Raw genomic sequence first — 13,064 nt, forward strand, 5'->3', positions numbered from 1 at the left:
CTCATTTTACAGGAGAGAATCTGAAAGTCCAAGAAGCTCAAAAGGTTGTCCAATATCACTTAGCTGGCTAGTGATTGAATGAACAAGGGATCAGTTTAATAAATCTTAAATTAATTCATCATAATTGTCATGCAGACAAAATATACACATTGACATACAAGAAAGAATCAGTTAAATTCTATTCAAATAATGACTAATAAACTGATTCATACAGGTGATTCACTTTGATGATTCACTTACAAAAGTCTTTTGAACGTTGGACTTCTGCTTTCTGCCTCCGATATTGCCTGGTTAACTGAATCTCACTCTAATCTCTTTTCCTTCCTTCAGCCTTTCCTCCCCAGGCTGTCATGGGCCCTTTTTGTCTCATTCCACCTGCAGAATATTACTGTATTGGCACTTTCTTGAGTGATTTGAAATTATTTTTACATGTTGGTCTGCCTCCATTAAACTCCACGGTCCTTCAAGTCAGGATTTATTTATTATCATAATCCCTAAAGCCTAGCACAGTTCCATATATTATTAAGTGCTCTGTGAATATTCATTGAACTAATTGAATTACATTTAGGAATCTATATACTCAACTAATTACTGAGTATTTACTATGAGTAACATGTATTGAAAAGATCTGGATCATTCCCTTATGTCTAGAAGAATATGTAAATTTTACACAAATATGCAAACTTCTACTTCTGTTTTGATCTTATGCTTTTGAACAAGAAACAATTTATGACTCCTATCTGGCAAACACATTTCAAAGATATCAATATTACCTGTCTAAGATCCCGATAAAATCTCTTTTACAGAGGAACTCTCTCTGCTTTTATATGACTTTTATAACAGTGTCTCGTATAAGAAATTGACAGTACACTCCAACATGTCCAAGATATACTGGAGATACGGCTTTGAGTAAAAATAAGCTCCTTAGAAAGCTTTGCGTATTGTTATTTTTTCTAGAGGAATGATTGAAGGATTTTTTAAAAGGACTTGTACCTAAGCAGAGATTTTAAAATAAAACTGTCATGTTCAATTTGATGTTTTATGATTGTGACATATGAAAAGTACTGTAAAAGTTACAGGGCTATCATTATTTTATTGAAATACTAGGTAAATAGGCTCTTTTCCCATGTATCATCTTGGTCAGAAAAATGCATTTTGCAAACAGAATTTTTTTTTTGGCATATGAGAAACGACATGGAAGATAAATATGAAGAGTGAGGAGAAAGCTAAGTCTTTTAGCAAGGCCTGTACATTTAGATTACAGCAGTGCCCACTGTGGACCCAGCATCTAATTTTTAGTATCATTTCTTTTAAGCAGGCTACCCCTTCCTTTTATTTTCCCCAATCAGAATACTTAAAATAAGCACGTTAGATGATTTCCTTCTCTTCTACTACACCATCCTTTATAGGCTGGGATCCTTCATTCTCTACTGAACTCCTGTTACCTTTCTATCTCCCTCATTAAATGTCCATTTCCCTTTAAATGTCAACCTTTCCCGTTTCATCTTCCCCTGTCCATCCTCTCCCCACCTCCCATGCAGAACGCCGCCGTTGTGGTCCGCTTAGGCTAGAAGACAGTTTCTCTGAGCTCAGTTGCTTCATCTATAAAATGGAAATACTAGGAGTATCTATTGATGTGAGGATTAAATGACAGAGTGCTTGACACATAGAAATTGTTTCATGAGTATCAGCTGTTATTAGAAGTAAAGTCAACTAAGGGACGTCCAGCCTCAGGCTTTTCTTCTTCATCAAACTACTCTGCACCCCACCACCCAAGTTCACCATTCAAACAGACGAGCATGGAGTCTTCAGATGGCAGTCCATATACATTTTCTTTTAAAAGCCAAAAATACATCTCTGTGAAACATTAAACACTTGTTGGTCATATTTTAATATTCCTTACCAGACAGGCATATACCTGTCTGGTAAGGAATATTATTAGCACATAACTCATAAATTGAGTGTATGAGTTCCCCAATCCTGTAGTGAAAATCAATTTTTAAAGTTCTTTTTCATAGTTCTAGTTTTTCTTTATGCAGATCCAAGAAAGCATGGCTGTGTATTTTTAGTTCTTGTCTTTCTTATACAAAGGGCATATATGTGTGCCTTGTTTTTTTTTCACATGTAGACATATGCTAGAGCCATTTCCACATCCATACATGGAAAACTCTTATTTCATTGTGTATGTGTGCCATACTTTATTTAACAAGCTCCTTATTAATGGGTATTGGTGTTATTTTTAATATATCGCTATTGTCAACGATCCTGCAACAGATAACTCATGTATATGACATTGTTATGAATGCAGATGTATCTATGGTATAAATTTTAAAAGTGGAAATTATGGGTCAAAGTCATATGTGTGTAAATTTGATACATTTTTTTCAAACTAAAAGTGTTCATTATCTTTCCTGCATTGGTATCCTCTTTTCAAAACTTCTATTCTGCTCTATTGATCTGATTTTTCAGGTGCCATTACCACACTGTTTTAATGATTGGAGCATTATCATATGTTTTAATACCTGTTAGGTCTCCCCACTATGTTCTTATTTTTCTGAGGTTCTTTGGCTGTTCCCTGTTTTACCGTAAGTTAAATAATGTGTCTAGTTATGAAAGAGTAATTTAAGTTTTATTGCGTTAAACATCTGAACTAATATGGGATAATTTATCTTCTACCACAAGCACAGTGTCTCTTGGCATTAAATCATGATTTATGTTCTCCAGAAAGGTTTTGTAATGTTTTTTTTTTGTGTGTGTGGGTCTTAGCCTTTCTTTTCAGTGCATTTCTAGACTTTTTATTAACATTTCTGTGGCTATTGTAAATGGAGCTTTCTATTCTACTTTACAAATCATTGTTGTTTGTTCTATTTAAGATTTTGGATTCCTGATAATTTTATAAACTTTTACCTCAGTGAAAAGAATTCTCTTATGCTCTATAAAAGGTAGCAGTTGATTCTATGAAGTTTCCCAAATATAGTTATTTCATCTACAGATTGTTTTAGCTGTTACCTTCTAATATTTCTATCTCTAATTTCTCTTTTTTAATTGCAGTGGTTAAAATTTCTGCTAACATGTCAATTGTCATACTGCTAAAAGGAATCTTTATTATAATCCTGATTACCCAAAATAATGTGTTTTTCCTTTAAGTGTAATGTTGGTTTGGGGACTCATTTCAGTGGTGGAAGGAGGGGGGGGAAAGAATGTCTATTTTTATCCTGTTAGCACATATATATCATTACACTTTTATTAACTGACCCAATATTATATTTATTTTTGCTCTGTTTCCCCAAACTGTTTGCCCCTTGAAGACAAGTATGAGTTTTATTTTTTCCTATTTTAGGCATGCTTTGCATATTGTCAGCATTAATTTATTATGCAACTTGAATTATAAGCTAAGCTGCTAAAATTGCAGTCTACTTTAATTTTCTCTCATGCTCTTGAATAATTTTTAAGTAGATATATTTACTTGCATGTGATAGAGGAATTGATGCCATTCACATTGACAGAACATATAAGACTTGGATCAAGGAGGGGGCTTTTGGCTGTGACCTCTGCATAAATAATGTGTATTACCCACAAAGACTGAAAACATTAAGTTATATTTTTGTACATGTTTGTGGCATATAAGCCATAAAAAAGGGGAGAATGGAGGCATTATCATGAGCAGGCAAACTTGATCTGTCCTAAGTATCCTTCCTTGAAAACGAAGTATTACATTGATAGAAAAAATGAATCAGGTTGGCCAGATGACAGAACATCTGGAAAGCACAAAGAAAGTGTCGAATGCATAATATGGTGACTATAGTTAACAATACTGTATTGTATACTTGAAATTTGCTAAAAGAGTATATTTTAAGTGTTCTCAAAACAACACAAAGAAAAAGGAGAAAACTATAACTATATGATCTGACAGATATATTAGTTAGCTGGACTGTGGTTTCATTTCACAATGTATACATAGAGTATCACCCCCTATTCACAGTTCGGCTTGGCTTTTCATGGTTTCAGTTACTGACAGTCAACCAAGGTGCAAAAATATTAAATGGAAAATTCCAGAAATAACAAGCAATTCATAAGTTTTAAATCGCGTGCCATTCTTAGTAACACAATGGAATCTCACGCTGTCCCGCCCAGCGTGTGATTCGTTTGTTTGTGCTGGGGAGTTGTGAGTTCCTAGAGGGCTTAGTTTGAATAAAAGAAGTAGGACATATGTGGGAAAACTAAGGTAGAGATGGTGTGGAAGGCTTTGTATGCCAGGCTTATGCCTGATAAGCAAGCAGAACCCGTCAATGGTGCCAGGGGATGGAGAAAACGTTAGGGTGATTATTTTGATGGTGATGCACAGAACACTTTGCAGTAGAGAGAAAGCAGAGGTAGGAAGCCCAATTAGCAAACTATAAGGATACTACTACAGTATTATACCAAACTTTGAGTAAGTTACTTAACTTTTCTGCCTGACTGCCCCATTCTGTAAGCCATAATAATTATATTGTTTACCTCATTGGATTTTGGTGTGGTTTAAACTCTGTTAATATTTGTATAGTCCATAGAACAGTGGGGAAACATAATATTAATAATTAATGATAATAATAGTTATTAATATATTAATATTTCAATATTATCATTGAAATTCAAGATAGCTGCAGCTGCCTGAGGGAAGTGATGCTCAAAATGTTGACCCAAAAGAAAAAGTCAGGTTACACCATAAAATTAGAATAATATGGAAACAAATATAAAGCACCCACATCGAATTATGTAGCTCTAAACAGAAAGCCAGTACATTTTTAATTTTTTATTTGTTTTTTAATAGTTTCAGGTGTACAAAGCAATATACCAGACATTTACACCCCTCACAACATAATAACCCCCCAATCTATTGCCCCCCTGACATCGTATATAGCTGTTCCTATACCATTAACTATATTTCCTATGCTGTACTCCACATCCCGTGGTTCTATATACAATTATAGTCGACATTCAATAGCATTCAACTTCACTTCACGGACTGTGTAGATGCCTGACCACTGCACCAGTGCAATTTTTACATGGCAGCCAAAATTAAATTAGAGAAAATGATAGAAATAAAAGTGTACAGTAGATAAGAAGCACTGCATACAGTTTGCAAAGAAATTAACTACCTTTCTGAGTAAAAACTCCTGCTTAATGTTTCCTTTCAAGGTAGCTTCATATACTTGAAATCAGTCATCCTTCAAGCTATTTTTTCCTGGGCTTTCCAAGTCCTGAGCTTTCATATCTTCATTCTCTGAGGAGGGAAGCTTCTCTCAGGGACTGAGGTGGATTAGTTCCTCAGACTTAAGGCACCCATGCTTTCAAAGGCCACTTAGTTTAGATCTGGACGTTTTCATTGACACTTGTTTTTTTGTTTTGTTTTGTTGTTGCGTTTTGTTTTAAACATCACTTATTACTGTATAAGATTTATGTCTTTAAAATGAAAAGTTACAAAGCTTGTCCAAAACGTATTTTTAAAACAGTCTTTTGGGGGGCAAGAATTTATTTGTAACTAAGCATATGGATTTACAGAGTTCTTTCCTGGTTTCATCACAAACAAACCCAGTGTTACCCTTATGTCCCTGGTTTTAGAAGGAGGAAAGTAAGTTTCAAACCCTATCTCTTCTCACTCCTTTCAGTCATCTTTTTTGGTCTCTCCCATCACTTGAGTTTTCAGACATGAAATGTTGCAACTGTGCCGAAGTTTTCAGTGTATCAGAATAAATGAGTAATTTTTCACTGGCTGGTTTCCAATTCTTGAGAATAAGGCCTGTCTTCTAGAGATGTAGGATGTATTTCTCTGTGATTAGCTCAACAGAGAACAAAGGAGAAGGGGTAGGTTTGAAGGAAGACAGAGATATGCAATTCTAGGTGAGGATTTAATGGACGAAGTAACTTGTTTCCCAACATTTTGGGATTAGTTCATGAAAGTTCTTTAATGGCAAGCTTCAGAATTTCTTTAATAAGCGATGGGTAATGGCGAGGCATTGAAAGATTTGTTGTTCTTTGTTCATTGGTTATTTGGTCAGAAGAGTTACCAGGGCTGTGCTTTAGGACATAGAATATGGCAACGGTTAGGTTGGATTAGAGTAAAACAAATGTGAAGGCAGGAGATCAGCTGGGAGGTTACCAGAGCAGTATTTCTTAAAGTGAGATTCCATTCGATTTTTGTAGGGAAAAATGAAAGGGAGGGATGTTTTACATGGATGATTAAATGTATTATGGCAACTAAATGGGTATTTTTTAATGTAGTGGGATGAAATAGTTTCAATGGCTGCTGAGGGAAAAAGGGAAGGCAATGTAAGAAATTTTATTAACCAATCACGAACTAGAAAAAGAGTAAGGTAAGTATATTAAAAAGAATAAAATAGAAAATGAGATGGTGAAAAGTTCAGTTATATCGCTAACCACCTAAAGGTAAGTGGATTATGCATCTCTGTTGATAAATAGAATGTGTCATAAGTGTACAGCCACAAAGGAAATAGTTGACACATTTGACTATGTTAAAATTAAAAACTTCTGCATGAAAAATTAAATTACAAAAAAGTGAAAAGTCAAGCTACAATAGAGGGGAATGGTATTCCCAACACATCTGCCTGATAAAGGAATTAAAATTAAATGACATTTTAAAATTCCTACAAATCAACAAGCAAGAAGAAAAAGAAACAAATATAACTTATATATCAACATGGATAAAGCTCAATCATATAATTGGATGTGAAATTAGGTTTCTTAATGTTTTCTACATGATCTTTTATGCTATTAATGTGAAATTTAAAATATAGAAACAGTAATAAATATTGCTTATGAAGGTATGACAATATAGTGGACACATAAAGTCTTTGATTGGCAGGATGCACAGTAAGGTAATATGTGGTGTGCAGTATATATCCAAAAGAGTTTAATTATTACGTGGTGACTACTGACCTTACAAGCTCTGCAATTTCTTTTAGATCATTACAAACTTTCCTTACAATTGACATTTTAGTAATTCCTTAAATTCATCACCAAGTACAGCAGCTGTTTATGGTCCATTGAAATAAATCAAGTTTTTTTTAACCAGAAACCTCACATCAGTTGAAAAGATAGTGTAAGTACCCCAGGTGAAACCAACATCTTAATATCATCATTGCATTTAAAGAGCAATGGATTATTAGAGGCATTGCATAATCCTGTTTTCGTTTTAAACATTTCATTCAGGATAATTCAGAAGGTATGCACACGTAAGCCAAGTTGATATACAAATTTGAAACAAGTCATGGGAATCTGTTTGCTGATTTGGTATTTTAGGTGCATTAAACTTTATAGTTTTAAAGAGGCAACAAAAAAGCACTAATTGTTGATAGCAGGAAGAGTCAACATTGGGTGAGTATGAAAATTTACATCAAGACACTGAAGTAAGATAATGTTTCTACAAGGAGGATACGTTTAATAGTAAGAATTTATTCTAAGAGCTAGACTAGAAAGCATCCACTTTACAGGAAGGCTGCAGTTTATAACTTTCTCAAGAGCAGTTTTGGTTATGCAAATGTTTAAATGTCATATCCAACTCAATATACCTAAAATTAAACTTCTCATTTCTTAAGGTTTCTGACAATTGCATAAATGCCATCATTCACTTAGCTACGTAGACGCAAAAACTTAGATCTATCTTTAATTCATCTTTCTCATTCACTTATATTGAGTTTGTTGTGAAAGTCTAAGTTTTTCCCATAATGCTTTTCATCTTGGGTCTCTCTCTGTCTTCTCTCTCTCCACTGTCTTCAACATTGATTGAATTGTATTCTCTCTCTTTGGTACGAATGTAGTAATTACATTTTTATATGTTCATGGTCATTATTAACTGCTACTGATCTAATATTCTTAAAATTTTATTTGCATAATATCACTGTCTTATAAAACCAGTCATTGACTCCCATTTTCCGCTGCACCAAATGAAACAGTCTTTGATTCTTAAGGTTCTTTGCCATTTTATTTTTAGTCTTCATTTCTTTCCTAGATGTGCTTTTTTTTTTTTCTCTCAATTCAAGCCATTCTCACATATCACAGGGGCCTCTCCTTTTGGGGTTTTGCCCATAGATTTTGAGATAGTTTAGGTAAAAGAAGAAAAAACTCAATGGCAATGCCAAGTTTTGATTCTGTGTGACTGAAAATATGGTTACCAAATGGAGGAAATAAGAAATCCAGAAGGAGGAGGAGTTAACTAAAGAGGAAATATTTTGAGGTTTGATTTACTTGCTGGTCAAAATGACAGCTGGAAGTTGTGATCCTGAAACTTCAGGAATTGCGTCTTTGGATGATCGAACCCTATGCTAATTGGGCCCATAAAATAAAAATGAACCGGTTGTACAGGAGAATACAGTTTTCACTGATTATTCAGTTCCACCTCTACAACTGACTGATGAAAATAAAACACCATGAATTTCAAATAACATGTTGATATAGAGCCAAAGAATATTCTCACTTAGAGAAACTAAAACCCAAAAGACATGGTTCTTTCCTGAACATCTTGAGCAAAGCGAAAGGACTTTTTGTTTCCTATCATGTCTGTATGGGGCTCTCTGGAAGCAAGGAGGTGGAAGAGCGAAATTGTAAGTATCCTTCCCGCGCTGTGATTGTTTCTAAAAATTGCTGCTTCTTGGGGTACTTCTCAGCAGGTCTACTCTTCAACTAGTTTTCATTCTCATGATAATGATGACAGGTTCACACTCTCAACTGAAAACTTGCTGCTGCTGGGAAGCATTTCATTTCTGGCTGTGACTCTAAACCATATGTGTATTCTCTCCCTGTATTTTATTGATGGCATGGTAGAAAAATGCAATTGAGACAACTATCTGTGTTCAGGTCAAAAAAAAAAACAAACTCTTGGCCTCCTCAAATATTGCCACTGGTGCCAATTTTGGCATCATTATCTGTCCCTTAGGAATTTGTTTTTCTGGATAAAGAGAAAGCAAGATAATGGAATCAGAAAACACTAACACATTCATTTTGGTCTTTCCAACTACATGAAATGAGAAAAATTGAGATAGACATATTGCTCTTAAAGCATTTTTCTAATGTTAATGGATAGCAGTATCTATATTTTGCATTAAACGTTGGTGAATGATGCAAAGCTTGTGAGTTACAAAGTTGGTGAGAATTTTCTCATAAACATGAAATTTAAATTATACTCCAATGAGAAAAAAGACTTTTTTTTTAATTTTTTGGTCCTGCGATTTATATTTAAATAGGTGAGTGTATATACAGAGATAGATGCATATGGAGTTATGTATATTAACCACTTTTTATAAAAACAAAGTGTGTCTTTCAATAGGACCATCTATATTTTGTGAGAAGACGAAGACCCAGGACAAAATATTGAAATTCCTCAGAGCATAAGCCTGCAATAACTATTCCTGGAGGGGCTTTGCTTATTTGTTTATCTATTTGTTGTCTGGATATGTTCATCTGATACACCATCATAAATAAATAATTGAATCCTACACCCCAAATTATCATTTATATAGTATAATATCTTGCTTTCAGAAGGGAACATAAATATAAGCCAACCCAGATACGCCACTTTCTTCTGTATCCCTTAAAATCTCTAGAGATGAAGTTTCTATGCTCCCTTCAGTGCAATGGAAGCTTCAGGTATGACAACTCCTGTCATCAGAAATTCTTCCAAGTTCCTCACCAAAATCCTTTAGAAGTACAGGGTTCATTAAGTCACTAGCTGGTGATAGAACAGGCCCATTAAATTTGACATTTGGTGAAGTTAAAGCTTGTGAATGGGTCTTAGCTAAATAATGTAATTATGGTTATGAACTAAAGCCAAGAAATCTGCCATCTACTTCACACTGAGTCTTAAATGGGCAGAGTATGTCCTTTGTGTAACATCATCTTGAAAAGGAGAAAGCACTAAGGAAAAGGAATGGATCTAAAGGAAAATGGGAAGGAACAAAGAGGGTATGTAATTATGGCAAGCTGCTCTGCAGGCTAATGCAGTAGAAAACAAAAGCTGGGGAGCAGCTGGGGATCCTGGGGATTTCTGGAATTTTGGCAACAACATGGAATTTTCCAGAAGGAAAATCTGAAGGTTACCCAGGATCCTGTTTGAGGAGACAACTGGCATGTGGAGAACATAACTCTGAGAAGGTAAAATCAGTTATTTCCCCAGGAGGGAGGGAAGCAGCATCTCAACAGCGATGGGCAGGCAGAAGTGTCATCCTTTGAGAGAAACTGCTGGAGAAGGTGAATCTTCTTAGAAGCAATAATTCTGCTGCAAACCAGCCCAATGGGCTGCTAACCTGCATCTTTCGATGCCCTTGAAGAGCCAAGCAGTATTTGAAGAGACTGCACTGTCTCCGCCCATATACTGCTAATGAAGGACATTTGTGTATTTTGTCTCATGGAACAAAAATAAAAATAAGGTATCTAATTTCATTCAGGTGGTTCTCTTTCATGCTGTCGAAGAATTTGTATCTTTCTTTTATAAGCAAAATAAAACCTATTCCTTTTGTTTTTCTCAGAGGACTGATTTCCTGATCTGAAGTCGTCATTTTTTTCTGCTCATCTCTGAAATTTCTCCAGGCTACTCATGTAAAGCACCAGATCCAGGGCCTAACGCAGAACATAGTATACTGTTAAAACCCTGTTAGATGAAGAGTAACAGAGAGGTGATCTCCTCATGCTTCCACTTATTTTGTTCTTCCAGTGTGAAGGGTGCTGACTCATGCTGTTTGACAGCACTGACAAAATGATACTTCCAAACTCTCTTTTCCAGGCCCGTTTTATTATTTTACTCCTATCACAAAGAAAAATGTTTTTGGAAACTATGCCCAGAAAACAAAAACACACACACACAACAAAACCTCTGCATTTATTAAATGATTATTTTATTACTTTAAGTTTGAAAATTCAAGGATGCAGCTGATCAGAATATAACTTTTCTGTAGCCATGATGAATTCACATTATTTTTCCCCAACAAATTATTGGTTGTCATTAGACTTTTGAAATATCAAAATAGCTTAATTGAAACAAACAGAAATGGAGAAACATTGTACAAAATACCTGACCAATACCAGTAATCTTCAAAACTGTCAAGGTCATGAAAAGCAAAAAAAAAAAAAAAGATAGATTGAGAAACTATCAAAGATCCAACTAAGGAACCTGGATAAGTAAATACAATGTTGTATCTGGGAATGGATCCCAAAACAGAACAGGACATGAGTGGAAAAAAACTGGTGATTTCTGAATAGAATCTGTAGTTTAGATCATATTATTTTACCAAGACTAATTCTTAGTTTTCAAAACTGTACCGTGATTATTTAGGATGGAACATTAAGGGAATCTGGGTAAAGTTTTCAGGGGAACTCTCTGTACCATTTTTGCAAATATTTTATAAATCTAAAATAATCTCAAAATAAGAAAATAAATTAAAGGCCTCAGGTTGGTAAGCAGTCTATTACATCAAGTTTTTAACAATCAGTTTTATCTACATGTAGTTGCCTCTTGTTAATGTAATAGCAAAGGATAAGATACTATTTAAAATATCAAATCTATTTTTCCTTATTATCCATTATCAGGTTTTTTCTATAGCAATACTGAGTACCTAAATGGAAACACTTAAACGTTCTGACTCATGTTTAACTCACGCCTTAATAGAAAATAACTACAGTCATGCAAGATGGGGCATTGCAGCCAGTGAGTATGTGTTTTTGTGTGCCTCCATGAGTATTATAAGATTTCATTTGACAGCACCATGGTTTCTGAGCTACAAGCAATAAAGTGGAAAGGGTGCAGGGAAAAGCATTCCTCCTTAGGAAAGAACAGAAACCATACTACCAGGGTTAGTCTCAATTGCATTCAAAGAGGGTCTTTCCACCTCAACTGAGATTCAAAATCCATTAGTAAATAGCCACAAGATAAGTACATCCCACTTTGCAAATGATATTTTTTATTTATCTGCCTCCAATTTCTCAAATGTCCACCCAGATTCATGCAACTGTTTTTCACTTCCACAGTCTTGCTACCACTACAACTACCTCAACTACCAACCACCACCATTTCTGCCAATAAAAATAAAATCTAAAAACATCTGTCTTAGCTTGGACTGCTATAACAAAATACCATAGACTGGGGGTTGGGGGAGGGATGCTAGAACAACAGACCATGATTTTCTCACAGTTCTGGAGGTTAGAATTCCAAGATCAAGGTACCAGGGTGACCAGGTTACGGGGAGAGACTCCCTCCTGATTTGCAGATGGCAACCATCTCAGTGTGCTCACATGACCTCATTGTTTTGTGAGAGCTCAGAGAGAGAGAGAGAGCAAGTTCTCGGGTGTCTCTTCTTCTAAGGGCACTAATCCCATCCTGAGAGTCTCATCCTTATGACCTCATCTAACCTACTGCTCTCCCAAAGGCCCCATCTCGAAACACCATCACTTGAGGGTGAGGAATTCAGCACATGGATTTTGGGAGGACAGAATTCAATCCATAGCATTACCAAAACCCAAGAGTTTCAGTGAAGAGTGTGTTGGCTACACTTCAAACATATATACTGGGTGCATTCTGCTGGCTGTCTTATTAAATCCTCCACTTCCTGAGGTGTATTGACCTTAATCTATAGATGTGGAAGTTAGGTCTTAGAGAAGTTAAAATAACTTCTGCACGACAAGGCGTTTAATAAATAGCGGAACCAGCACTGAAAATAAAATTGTTCTGACTTAAAAACCGTGTTCCTAGGCATTACAATAAAATACCCTAAATCTTGATGGAGGCAGGTGTAATTTATATTAAAGACCGAGTGAAATGATTTATTCTATGTAAAAATGATTTCATGCTATATTGTGGAGAGAGTAATTTTAGGAAGAGAGTAAATCTGATGCTTTCCCCGCCTTTGTTGTCAGCTGTGTATTGATGAATATAAATAGGTATATTGATTAACAATATCTAAACCATTGTGAAATTAGCAGGAACTCATTTGTATTCAATGGAATATTTAAACAGTTTTCTCTATTGATATTATATGTAACATAATTCTCAAAATCATGGGGATTATTTGAAACCTTAA

At 35.1% G+C, this 13,064-nt stretch overlaps 1 protein-coding gene across 1 annotated transcript in view; it reads left to right on the forward strand.

Annotated features, from left to right (window-relative positions):
- DOK6 (docking protein 6) overlaps positions 1-13,064 on the forward strand; it is a 289,477-nt gene that overhangs the window by 75,470 nt on the left and 200,943 nt on the right. The gene's annotated exons all lie outside the window — the stretch shown is intronic.

The sequence above is a fragment of the Rhinolophus ferrumequinum genome, chromosome 19 (genome assembly GCF_004115265.2).
Source record: "Rhinolophus ferrumequinum isolate MPI-CBG mRhiFer1 chromosome 19, mRhiFer1_v1.p, whole genome shotgun sequence".
Taxonomy (NCBI): domain Eukaryota; kingdom Metazoa; phylum Chordata; class Mammalia; order Chiroptera; family Rhinolophidae; genus Rhinolophus; species Rhinolophus ferrumequinum.